We start from the raw sequence: 13,276 nt of genomic DNA, 5'->3' as shown, positions 1-13,276 counted from the left end.
TCTTTAATGTCTTCCCACAGTTTTTTACGCTCCTTCTTTTAGAACACAAAACTCTCCGTATTTTGACCCTCAGCCTGCATCTCTGTTCTTGTGATGGGCACTCTTCTTGCAAACCATGACACCTAGAGGTTTTACAAAGACTATTCTCTGTGTGAAATGCATATATCACTGCTAGTTTTCATCAGGTATTATGTTTATGCTCATCTTTTACAACTCGGTGCAAATGCGCTTTGATTGAGAGTGCACCATCTCTTGGTCCCAGCAGCCTGCTTTTGGTACCTCTAAGTGCTCTCTTGTAACTGTGGGTTGCAGGCACGTGTGTGTGCTCAGTTGCTCAGTCGTGCTGGACTCTTTGTGACCGCAGTGGCTCAATGGTAGAGAATCTGCCTGCAATGCAGGAGACTCGGGTTTGGAACCGCATGTTCCATCCCTGGGTCTGGACAGGAAGATCCCCTGGCGAAGGAAATGGCAACCCACTCCAGTGTTCTTGCCCAGAAAATCCCATGGACAGAGGAGCCTGGTGGGCTACAGTCCTTAGGATCTCAAAGAATCTGACACTGAGCAACTAAACAACCACCACCATGGGTTAATGGATTTATCTTTTTTTCCCTTCTGGGCAATAAATTGCCTGAACATTGGGATTCTGTAATAGGTATGGAGCAGGGCCTGGAACTTTGTACGTTCAACAAGCTTCTTGGAGAACTCTGAAGACTCAGACCTCAGTTTTAGTTGGTTTCTAAGATCTTTCAATTCAAATGTCAAGACTTCTCCTCCCTGCATTTTAACTGGCATTGCAGAGGGGGGAAAGGCCTTTGGGTAGTTGATTAAAGACAAAGAAAAGCATTGGCAGTCTTCTTCCATGCCCACCTTTCCTTTGCTTAATCTGTTCAACTTTTTATTAATTCCAAGACTGTTTATTGAGGGCTTGCTATGAACTGCTTTTCTGGTCATTTGAAGCACGTCAATGAACAAAACAAACAAAAATCCCTACACTAAAGGAGCTTACTCTGATAGGCAATAAATATATTAAATAAATTAAAGAGTATTTTAGAAGGTGATAAAAATTGAGGGGATAATGGAACAGAGAGGGTTAAGTTTCTTTTATTTTGTCAAGACTTAATAATAAATTACTGGAAAGAATAGCTTATTTAATTTGAGTTGTTTAAATAAGCCATACTTTAAAAGGCAGAATTTAACCTGCACCTAGTCGGAAGAGAACCTGGGATCTGCAAAATTCAAGTCTGGTTTCCTTTTATAGAATTGACAATAACTGTCTTTCCCATTACGTTATTACATGTTAGTAGAGAAATAATTTAAGGAATTGCTCTCAAGGAGTCCTAGTAAATTATATGATATAAATTTTTTAGCACTATAAAGAAAAAGGAAACAGAATTAAGCCACAAAGCAGTAAAAAGAAGTTTGTGTTTTATACTGATCTGCAAAGGCTGATTTATTAATTTAAAAAAAAAAAAACACTTCATTCCAAAGCCTCTTTCCTTATCTCTCCACTTCCCCCTTTTTAATTTTTAGTTTGGATTTTCATGTTTAGGTAAAAAGTTTGGGTCCTTTTAGAATTTATAAGGAAGCCTCATTGTATGGATGAGAAGCACGGGACTTGAGCTTTACCTCTTTGGGTGCTCAGGAGTAAGCTGGTTTTGTGGAGAAAATCCCGTATCCATCTTTACTTTCAAATAACTTCATCAAAAGATCAAATATTTCACTATAAACAGTCTTAAAAGTCAAACTGATGTTGCCTGCAGAGTCAGCTAAAAGAGTGATGAGTATTGTTTTGCACAGCAGTTGAAATTGTTTTCCAAGTCCTTCCACAATAAGGTAGAAAATGACTTTTCTCGAACTCCTTAAAAAACTACAACTCTGTGGCAGTTCTGATGACTGTCAGTTCCTGTGGGGTATTTACACAAAGATACTTTTAAATGAAGAGTCATTTTTAGAGCAATTAGAGACAGAGGCTAGACAGAGACTAGCCCAGCTCCGGGCCTGGCAGGTCGGGGTTAAGGTTTATTGACAGGACAGGGTCAGGCGTCTGCTCCGCCGCTCCTGCCCCTGGTACCTGCCCTCCGGATACACCCAAGACCTCAGCCAGCCAGCCAGCCGGCCTGGGCTCCCTGCCATAAGCACCCCCCACCCCCACCCCCCAACCCCATACAATGCGGGGAGGAAAGAAGAAAGGAGGAAGAATGGGCGAAGTTCTGCCCAAACAGTACAGGTCAGTCGTGAGATACAAATTTGAAAACATTCGTTTCTGTTTTTTCTGGCAGACATTGTGTCACATTAGGAAGAAAGAAATTTTAAAACATACAAAGAATCATCTGTCCCTTCAGCTTTGTAGTTTGCAGTTATTGCATCCTGCAGAAAGAAATTGCCTGGCCAAAGTAGCCTTTTAATTTCATTTTTCAGTTTTGAGTTACAGGTTTCTGGCAAGCTCTCTGACCACTACTGTTACCTGGTGGTGCCTGTATTTCATTGAATTTAGAAGTACAGACTACCTGGATCCAGGCCCAAAGGAACTGTTTGCGACTGATAAACATGATATGCCCTGCCCCCATGCAGGCTCTTGCTTTTCCCTTTAAGGGAATCTAAGACTGAGTCCCAGGGTCCCCAAGGGAGTTAAAGAAAAATGTGTTCCGGTATTCTGCTCGGGTAGTGAGCTTGCTCTGTGGTTTTCTGTGCTGCATCTCTGCTTGCCCAGAGGCTGGTGAACATCCCAGCCGTGCCTCTGCTTCTCCAGTGTTGGTAATTAATGCAGGGAAAAATTTTTTGTTTTTAATAAAAACAAGCAGAGACATCTATCAGTACCCACAGTCAAGGCAGAATTTGTTTGACATCTTGTGATTGCTGCTTACAAAAAGAATGACAGCAGTTATTAAACAAATAAGAAAAAAGCTGCTGTTTATGGGTCGTTTGCAGATACCCTAAGAATATCCTGGGAACATTACTGCTTTTGCTTGCATGAGTAGAAAATAGTAGAATGAACAGAATCATTAATTTTTGCGATCTGGGTTGTATGAGATTTAGAATAATAATAAAAATTCAAATATTAAGGAAATGTGTTATTTTTAGCTGTGTAATATATGAGGGGCTTTTCCTTTCCTTAGAGTATATTTCAAACATTTGTTTTTATGATTGCAGGGGGAGTATTAGCATTCAATGTAATTAAACGTAATTGCATTTCCTATGTGAATTATTTTTAGTCTCTTTTTAAAATGCATTTATGATTCTTTTCCTCTATACTAACTATTCCTGGAGGTTTGCCCTGATAAAACATTATAGCCAAATTGTCTATTTTCTTGGAAATAGTCAGAAGTCACAAATCAGATTTTAATTCAATTTAGAATTTTTAAAGTGAAATTTGGAGATATAATCAAGTACGAAAAGCATAAAACTCTTCAGGGTTTGAGGGTTTGGTTCTCATGTCATGTTCATGTGATCTGAGAAAAGATTAGCCCTGGGCTGTTATTCTGTTTGAGAAGTGTTGATAATAACTTCAGTCCCTGATCGTGTGGATTTCCATAGGTACTGGGTAGGCGTGGGGTTTGCTGGAAAGAGGAGAGAAAGAGCTTCTACAATGTTGGAGATAGTCTGTATCTTAATAGGTATTTGGTTACACAGGTGTATACATTTGTCAGAACTCATCAAATGATCTACTTAAGATTTGAAGTTTCGTGCATATGTATGCTTTACCTCAAAATCCAGAGAAAAAGGAACTCTAAATACATACTCCAGTTTGATTTTATACATGTTGAAATATGGGGGAGAAGGTGACTGTCTTTGAAACTTTACTTTGAAAGTGGGTAGTGGAATATTTAGAAATATGACAAAGAGCAAATAGAGTGTTCATTGTAGAATCTAGGTAATGTGTTTACTGTAAAATTCTTTGAACATCTTTTGTATGTTTGAAAATGTTCATAAAATGTTGGAGAAAAGATGAAGGTACTGATTATGCTTATTAGAGGATTTGTGTACCTCCATTTTTTATTCTATCCCCTGTTAATTTGAAATTAAGCCACTTGGATTAATATCAGAAGTGGGGAGTAATGTGAATGTGAGCCCTTTGGGTAAGTAGAAAAATGTACCCACCTCATACTCTAGTATCTTTTGAAAGGCCATTACCAAGCATGGAAGCCAAGAGTGTCTTTACAAACAAGAAGAGCTCCAAGAAACCCACATCATGCCCTCAACCAATGACCTCTCTGGGCAGATAAAAGTTGCCTCTACACCCCTACCCATGGAAAAGGACGTGACCCCCTGACACACAATCTTCAGTAATGGTAAGCAGGTAAACTGCCTGCTGTATACCTTACACTAAGGCCCTATCAAATGAAAAGGGGCTTTCAGTTTTCAGCCGTATCTCAGGGGTTTGGCCACAAACACCTCTACTTTTATCAGAATGCCAAGCTATCTCTTATATCCTGATAGAGGTCTCTTTTAAAAGATATATGGGACCCCTGTGGTACTTATGTTGTATGTGTTTTAATCTCCAAGGGTTAAAAGGGTAAACTGCTTGTGGTGGAATTTGAACCAAACTTTTAAAAGCAAATGATAATGTATTTTAAATGAGGCCATGTTGCTCGGAGCTTAAACAATAAACTGAAAAGTCATTTGAAAGCCTCAAAGATCTCAACTCCTTCAGCGTCTCAAAGTGAACTCTGGCTGGTTAATTTATCTCTCTTCCTTGATTTTCTCACTTGGAAAATGAGAAGTGAAGCCTGACACAAAATGACCATCTGACTTTATTGTTTATAAGAATCGTTTCTGTAAGAAACTTCAGTGTGTATAAAAATCATTTAGTTTGTTAAAGTAGAGATCCCAGCTTCCAACACTTGAGTTTTCTGAATTAGTAGGTCTGGGGCAGAGCTCAGAAATCTGCATTTTAATAAATGGCTGGTGTGATATGGATGTAATTATTGGACCACATGAGAACTGGTGTAGGTGTGTTTTGATGGTACTATGTTAACTGATAGATTATTTTAGCTTTTTCTTAGGGAAAATTTTAAACATATACTAATGTAGAGAGAATGGCACAATAGTCATTCCATGGACTATCACCCAACTTGAACAATCTTGGTTCAGTCACCTCTACCCCTGTCTACTCCCTATACCCTTCTTCCACAGATTATTTGCAAAACAAATCTTGGACATATTTAGTATGCAACTTTAAATGTTGAAAGTACTGTAAACAAAATACCATATTAAACATTATAAAATTTGAGCATAATTCCCTAGTATCAAATATATCTTTTTCTAGATTTCTTTGATTCTGTCTCTATTTTCCAAGGTTGATTTGTTGGAATCAGGAACTAAACAGTTTCCACATTGCATTTGATTGATGTATCCCTTTAATCTTTTAATCTAGAGGTTTCCCTTCCCTTCCTTTTTCTTCCCCCCTTGTGATTTATTTGTTGAAGAAACTAGGTCATTTATTCCGTAGGTTTTCTCAGTCTAGATTTTCCGATTTTATCCCCATGATGTCATTTATCATTTTTCTTTCCCCTGTATATCCTATAAATTCCACCACTTCCATCCTGAAGTTTGATCAGATTAAAGTTCAATTTGGGGACTAAAATGCACCATTGGTAATGTCATATCCTTCCATCAGAAGGCACATGTCTGTATATCTCTCTTTATGTCATGTTAGCAGCTGAGAGCTATTCTTACCTAGGGAGAGCCCTGTATTTTGACTTAGTAAGTAGTTCATGGAAGAACTTTCTCCTTCTCATCATGGATTTTTCCTTTTCTAGGTTAGGCTTTTAAAGCTTTCACAGTGAATCCATAGCTGCCTACTTAGACATTGTGTTTGCTACAGAAACCAGAAAAGCTTTCTTGCTTTTATGCTTAGTCTCATTTTCACAATATAGTAATCTGTAAAATTTTTCCTAGTGCCTTCAACATTTTTTTCAATTTCTGAAACATCTGAAGATGAATGAATGACCACACAACTGGGCAGAAATCGGGGGCCCTATAATGAAACCGCAGTTGCAGGCAAAGTGACCTGGCAGAAGTACTAGTGAGTCAGAGCATCCCATCCTGAGGGGAAGATGATGAGTTTTTAATACCTGTATTGATTTATTTTCTCCTAAAAGCAAATAGGCGGTTTCTGAATCGGGGGCAGACAATTCTTACTTATAGCAATAACCGCATTGGTTCTCTAGACCCCAGTTTTCTCCTTCAGTGCTGTTTGAAGGGGTCTAGAAGAATGATGCTGGATATGCCAAGATCGCTCTAGTTACCAGGAATGAATGGGTTCATTTCTTCATTCAACAGCCACATACTGCTGGTTACATGTATGTGGACAGTGAGTCCACACTGGGGAGGATGATAAATACTAGAGTACTCCCAACCTAACACATCAAACCGTGGACCTCTCTGTCTAGAATTAGCCATTGTGTCATCTTATAGGTAATCAAATGTATATGTTTATATATTTATGTGTGTGTATTTGATTTTATACATGTGTGTATAATTTTATATATATGTATAGGCACATATGTGTGTATTTACTTTTATATATGTGTATATAATTTTATACACATATAAGCATATATAGAGGTGTTATTTGATTTTCCCCTCTGATTTACATTGTAATTTCAAAAGTCATTTTCTTAAATTATATGGTAGCTCAACTTGTCTTTAGTTCTCAGCCATTTCTGCTTGAGCTATGAGAGCCACATAATCCAGCCCAGAATCTTTCTAAATTGTGTTCTTAAGTCTTTGTTCTATCCTGAATTGTGTACTACCTGGAATTAAACCAACTCACTTGAAGTTGCAAAAAAAATAATAATTTTCCTCACTTTTAATTTATCTACGAATGTCATTTGCACTGACATTTGTATGAAGTTTTCTCATCTCTAGCTTTTCAGGTAGCAAGTTACTTTATACCCACTGCAGAGTTTGCTCATGTGACTAGTTCTTTTGATAAGAAAGTGAAATCCAAATTGTGAAAATTAGACTCTGAGAAGAAAATTCCAGTGCAGAGTACTAAAGATTTCCCACAGCAGGAGAGGGTAGGTGCTGTGGGTTAGGCCTGGTGGAGCTGGTATCCTGCGAGGGGAGACGAGAAGACACAATTAGACACGATAACTCTGCAATGGGAAAGTGCTTGGAAGGAAATAAACAAAGTTAAGAGGGAGTGAGCAACCGGGGAGACCACTTTAGAGAGAGTGGTCCCAGAAGGCCTCTCTGATGAAGCGACATTTGAGCTGAGGCCTGAAGGATGTGAATGAGCCAGTGACGTGAGGAGCTGGTGAAAGAGCAGATGCAGAGACGAGAAAGGATTTAGTGTGTCTGAGAAGCGGAAAGGGGGCCTGGTGGCTGGCTGGCTGTGAGTGACAGGGAGAGGAGCAGGCAGGGCCAAACCACGCAGGACCTCATCAAGTCTGAGAAACGAATTCTGTTCTAAAAGCAGTTGATGATCCCAAAATAGAAATTTTCAAAAAAAAATACCCCAAAAAAGAAATTTTCAAAATAAAAGCAGTTGATGAACATTGAAGAATTTTAAGCAGGAAAACTTAGTCATTATCTTCACCTAGGCTTTGTTTTTCTATGCATGTGCAAACCTCTATGCATGTGTGTTTCTACTGGTAGCATGCTGTACGTGATCTTCAACTTAGTTTTTCCTTTACTAGTAACATCATTGGCATTATTAAAGGAAGATTTATAAGGAGAAATAAGTTTAATTTGCTATGATCAACATGACAAATATAGATATGTAAGAACTTGAAGCTATGACTAAAAATCAGTTTCTTAGGGGTAATAAATGAAGGACAGTGCTTGTTTTTAGTGTTCATTATAGATATAAATTCACTTAAATAATTTAAGAACATTAGAAACATGTTCTAACTTGGTCCTTGGTTTTCTCATCAGCTTATCATGATTAGTATGCTACTTTAACCATGTATTTATTGTTAAAGCAGCCTTATACTAGTGAAAGTCACTCAGTCGTGTCCAACTCTTTGCAACCTCATGGACTATACAATTCATGGAATTCTCCAGGCCAGAATACTGGAGTGGGTAGCCTTTCCCTTCTTCAGGGAATCTTTCCAACCCAGGGATCGAATCCAGGTCTCCCACATTGCAGGCGGATTCTTTACCAGCTGAGCCACAAGGGAAGACCAACCTTACATTATAGTCTATGTAAATGTTATAGGCTTATAGGCTGTTTTTAGTCTTCTTGATACAACACAATTTGAATAAAGAAGGAAAACAGAAGAATAAGAATTCAGCAAGAAATATGTGGTAAAACCATAACAAACGAAGAAATGATCAATAAACTCTGCAGAGAATGTGTCACCTTTCAAAGTACAGTTTACTTTTGTCAATAATTATAAATGTACTTATTTATTCACTTTTAGAATATCTCATTTTTGTGAAAAATAGACCTAAAACTCCTTGAACTGTAGAAACCCCAGCATTGTTTAGTTCTTGCCCATTTGTAAAAATCTAAGCAAAAGCTTGAATAGAAGAAACTGTCTATATTACAGTGAAGCAAAGACAGGGATTATGTTTCCTGGTCTTCGAGTCCATGGTAGTATGAGCTTTATGGCAAACATTTTCCAAAATAGCAGGTGGATGAACAATTATAGTCTACGAAAGTAACTGCCTCAAACTCATGCAACCTGACTTAGCTCATTTTTAAGCCTACATTACAAAACAAAAAACAGCAAACCATATTGCAGAGGTGGAAATGAACTGAAGCAGGCAAGAAATAAGGGGGCTGAGGATGTGTGATGCAACATTGCTGTCACATTACAGGAGAGATATCCTGGACAGACCTCTGTCTGCATTCTTAACCCATGAACCCTGGCCCCAACCTTCAGTATCTGAAAGTATCTTTTAAAATTCAAAGTCTTGGTATGCTAAAGTCACAAGCAATAGTAATGCAGTCATCTGTTACCTTTCTGCCTTTTATGTCAAGTTGGAGACCCTGGAACAACATCAATTAGTTTCTTAATAAAATCTTTCATGTAATTTTCTTCTCTACTTAAAAATGGAAATATATTTAACTTCTCCAAATATTTAATTGAATGTGATGCATTTTCTAAAAGATGTCTTAATTCTATAATTTAACACTCCTACGTATGTATATATGCATGAATGATACATCAAGAAATATTTCTGTTGCTTAGTTTTAAGAATTTGTTTTATGTAGTAAATACTAAATATAATTTAGAATTATTTCATTGTAAGAGCTTCTCATTTTTAAAAACTCATAATTCAGAGATATTTCACTGTAAAGGGAGGCTAAAGACATTTATAGTTTTTTTCCCCTCACAGCTTCATGTTTATGAAACAGCTTATTAACAATTGTTAACTGAAAACATTGGAAGGGTCTGCTGGCTTCCAAACATCTCCACTCTACAGCCTGTAAAACCAAAACTTTCCAACAGTTAGAATCATTCCTTTGGGTTAAGGGAATATCCACACAAAACCTTTGTTTAATAGGTGTTATCATTCCTGGGTTTGGCTAAGACTGGATTAGAAGAAATGAGTTGGTTTGTTTTTAATAGTCTTAGCGAAGAGGTAGAGAGAAGGATGGGCATTCTTGGAGGGAGAGAAGGGAGATACTCCAGTACCAAGGGCTCCAAAAGAGGCCTTCAGGGTGTGGGAAAGGCAGAGCCTCTACTTGCTAATTATGAAATGACTGCTCATGCTGGAGCTGTGTTTAAAACTGATTGTACTGTACTCATCTGAGTTGTAGAATGGGTATAAGCAGATGGACTGTGTCACTCACAAACGCTTCTGTCTCATTTTTGAGCAGAATGCCACAGGGTGTGCAGAATAACTTGGCACCTTCACTGGCTGGGGGAGAGTCTGGGGGAGAGTCCAGAAAACAGTCTAGTTGAATTCTTAGATGGGCTTTTGGCAAGCACACAAGGTTGCTTTATACAGCCTGTCTCCGATGTTTTTCCCCAAGTGTCTGAAAGAAAAGGGAGGATTTGTGGACCTGATTAAAACAAGGAAGTAACCCAGTGACTTAGAGAGGCACACTGTGGAATTTGAATCCTAAAATACAGCCCTCCCTCGTTGACTTTTCAGCCATGGGAATAACCAGTTGCTTCATTGTGTGTTTTGTCAAAGTGCCTCGGCCATTTGGCCAGCCTGATGGTTACCTGCTGCCTCTTTTTATAGCCTCCGTGTCCTTTGTTGTTGCCTGGCTGGTCAAACATATGTAACGGTGCCCTAGGGCACCAAGTGTGCCCTCGGGGAGCTAAGTGCTGCCAGATGTGGGGAGAAAGGGTTGATTCACATGGCCATAATTTCCAATAGCTAATTTTACCTGTTTTCTTTTGGTTTTGGATTTCTTTCTTAAAGAAAAATCCATTTGGAACTGGGTTCCCCCCTCCTTTAAATTGCAGTCTTGTCTTCTTTTTACCTCTAATCTTCTAGCCCCACCCACCTCCCCCACAAGTGAAAGTGTGAGAAGAAAAGGATGGAGAAGATATATGATATATTAAGCCCAAGTGACTAATGTTTTTACTTTATGATAAAAATTAACGAAATGTTTCTGAGTCTGACCAGTATTTTTACTTCCCAAGTGCAATTAAATTTCACTGATTCAGTCTTTCATATAGAAATCATTTACATAGAAATAAATGATATTTTAGATTAGCATCTTTTAGATACAAGTTTTATCTACTCTCTAATTAGGAACACTAAATTTATTGTTCAAAGCTCTGCGTTTTTAACTAGGTATCCTGAAAACTGGTGAAGTAGGGAGAAAGGATCAAGGCTTTAGCTTGATTCTCTGTATGAACTGAACCTCAGGCCGACCAGACAGTAATCTGGGAAAAGAAAGAATTTCTTTACAGAAATATTCCTGCCATCAATTAAGAAGGACTAATGAAATATTACCACTTGGCAAACCCCTAAGGAATCAATGGATCTAGGCACTGTCAGGGGCTGCTAGTATCTCAATAAGAGAGACAACTGTCAGAGCACCACCACCCCTTAAATATTCTTGCCAATAAAATAAAAGAAAAAGAACTTGAATCAGAACAAGTCACTGGGTTTAATATTAGTCCATAGGAAATATACGGAAAGGAGACACCACTAGATATAACTAGTGAATTCCAGTATAAGGGAGATGCTAAGGACAAAGAAATGCATTTCTTTAACAAATAAATTACATGGAAGAAAAAAGGAGAAGCATTGATTAAACAGGCATAAGAGACATGTCAATCAAATGCAATGTGTAGCTCTTCTTTGGATCCTGTTTTTAAAAACCATTTGTTTAATAAATAATTTATATAATTATATATACAATTGTCATATATATATTTAACAAAAGGAGAGTACCTAAAGACTACAGCTATTTGATATGTTAAGGAGTTAATATTAATTTTTTAGATATAATAAGGTTAGATTGTTTATTCTTTATAAAGTGTCCTTATCTTTTAGATATACATACTGAAATATTTACAGATATGGTGTCTAGGATTGGTTTCCAAATAGTTCGGTGGGAAGGGAAGATGGTTGTAGGTTAAACAAGATCAGCATGAGTGGATAATTGTTAAAGCTAGATGACGGGTACATGGGAGTTTGTTATAGTAATCTGTCTATCCTTGCATATGTTTCTAATTTTCTATTTTTTAAAAGTTAAAAAAAAAAATAGGTTTAGGTTGGAAACTCAGATCTGCCACTTGTAACTTTTGTGATCTTGTGGAAATCCCTTAACCCCCTTGAGTCTCAGGGGTTTTTTGCTTGTAAAACACATGCAGGAATATCTTTGCAGTTTACTTTACACAGGTTGTTGGACCAAATTAAATAATCTGTATGAAACTGTTTTTAAAATTTCTACAAACATGTCAGTTGTTTTACCATAGTTACTATAAAGTTTCTGAAAGAATACAGTTTTCCCGCTAAGAAAGTTTGGTAGCTTTTTCTGCTTCCTCAAGCAATATTGTTGTTCCATGTATATTACAGTAGCCAAAAAGTCCTAGAATAAGAATAGTTACATGGCCATCAAGTATATTTATTAACTAGTTTGTAGTAATAGAGTAATTATGAGAATTCATTTTAATTTTTTTCTAATACAAATTTCTCATAGCTTAGTTGATTAATTATAACATAGATTGTATGAAGGTCCCTCAGTCATGTCCAACTCTTTGCATCCCCATTGACTGTAGCCCGCCAGGCTCCTCTGTCCTTGCAATTCTCCAGGCCAGAATACTGGAGTGGGTAGCTGTTCCCTTCTCCAGGGGATCTTCCCAGCCCAGGGATAGAACCCAGGAATCCCTCATTGCAGGCAGATTCTTTACCATCTGAACCATCAGGGAAGCATAATATAGATAACTATGCTAGTAATATTTTCACTGTATAGTAAGAATTGTGAATTATTTGATTTCCTATTTTCCTTGATTTTTAAAAATTGCTTGAATTTAACATATTAAGAAATATTTTGAATTACTTGCTCATTATAGTACACAGAAACCAAGTTGTTAGACTCTTTCTCATATTGTTTAGGCTTATTTTGTTTTCTAGTTCTGGCTTTATCCCTCCCTCCCTCCTTCTGTCCTTTCTTCTTTTCTTGCCTTCTCTTTCCCTCTAGCACTTTATTGTGATGTATAATATACAAAGAGAACCGGATGCAAAACAAATGAGTAATTTATATTTTTTTTCAAGTGAGTAATTTAATGAGTGATTATAAAACACATATATTGCTACTGTGCCAGTTTAAAAAAAAAATCAGAACATTGCCTGCACCTCAGAAGAGCGCTCATTGTCTTTCCCAGTCTACATGTCTTTATCATCTTCCAGCTAGTCACAGTCTTGACTTTAATAGTATTCACTTTCTTGCTATTGTCTATAGTTTTACTCCCATGTATAGATTCCTAAAGAGTATGATGCAGTTTTGCCTGTTTTTTTTTCTTTTTATAAATAAAATCACAGATTCTCTTTTTCTGTTTCTGACTGATGGTTTTATATTTTGAAGATCCATCCATATTATTGTCTATAGCTACATTTGTTTTTATTCCTGTATCAGTCAGTTAAGTTCAGTCGCTCAGTCGTGTCCAACTCTTTGCGACCCCATGAATCGCAGCACACCAGGCCTCCCTGTTCATCACCAGCTCCCGGAGTTCACTCAAACTCACGTCCATCGAGTCGGTGATGCCATCCAGCCATCTCATCCTCTGTCGTCCCCTTCTCCTCCTGCCCCCAATCCCTCCCAGCATCAGAGTCTTTTCCAATGAGTCAACTCTTCTCATGAGGTGGCCAAAGTACTGGAGTTTTAAGCTTCAGCATCATTCCTTCCAAAGAA

At 37.6% G+C, this 13,276-nt stretch overlaps 1 protein-coding gene across 2 annotated transcripts in view; it reads left to right on the top strand.

Annotated features, from left to right (window-relative positions):
• METAP1D (methionyl aminopeptidase type 1D, mitochondrial) overlaps positions 1-13,276 on the top strand; it is a 73,656-nt gene that overhangs the window by 18,175 nt on the left and 42,205 nt on the right. The gene's annotated exons all lie outside the window — the stretch shown is intronic.

The sequence above is a fragment of the Budorcas taxicolor genome, chromosome 2, assembly GCF_023091745.1.
Source record: "Budorcas taxicolor isolate Tak-1 chromosome 2, Takin1.1, whole genome shotgun sequence".
Taxonomy (NCBI): Eukaryota; Metazoa; Chordata; class Mammalia; order Artiodactyla; family Bovidae; genus Budorcas; species Budorcas taxicolor.
The sequence above is the reverse complement of the archived record's forward strand: the minus strand, read 5'-3'. Positions and strand labels throughout refer to the sequence as shown.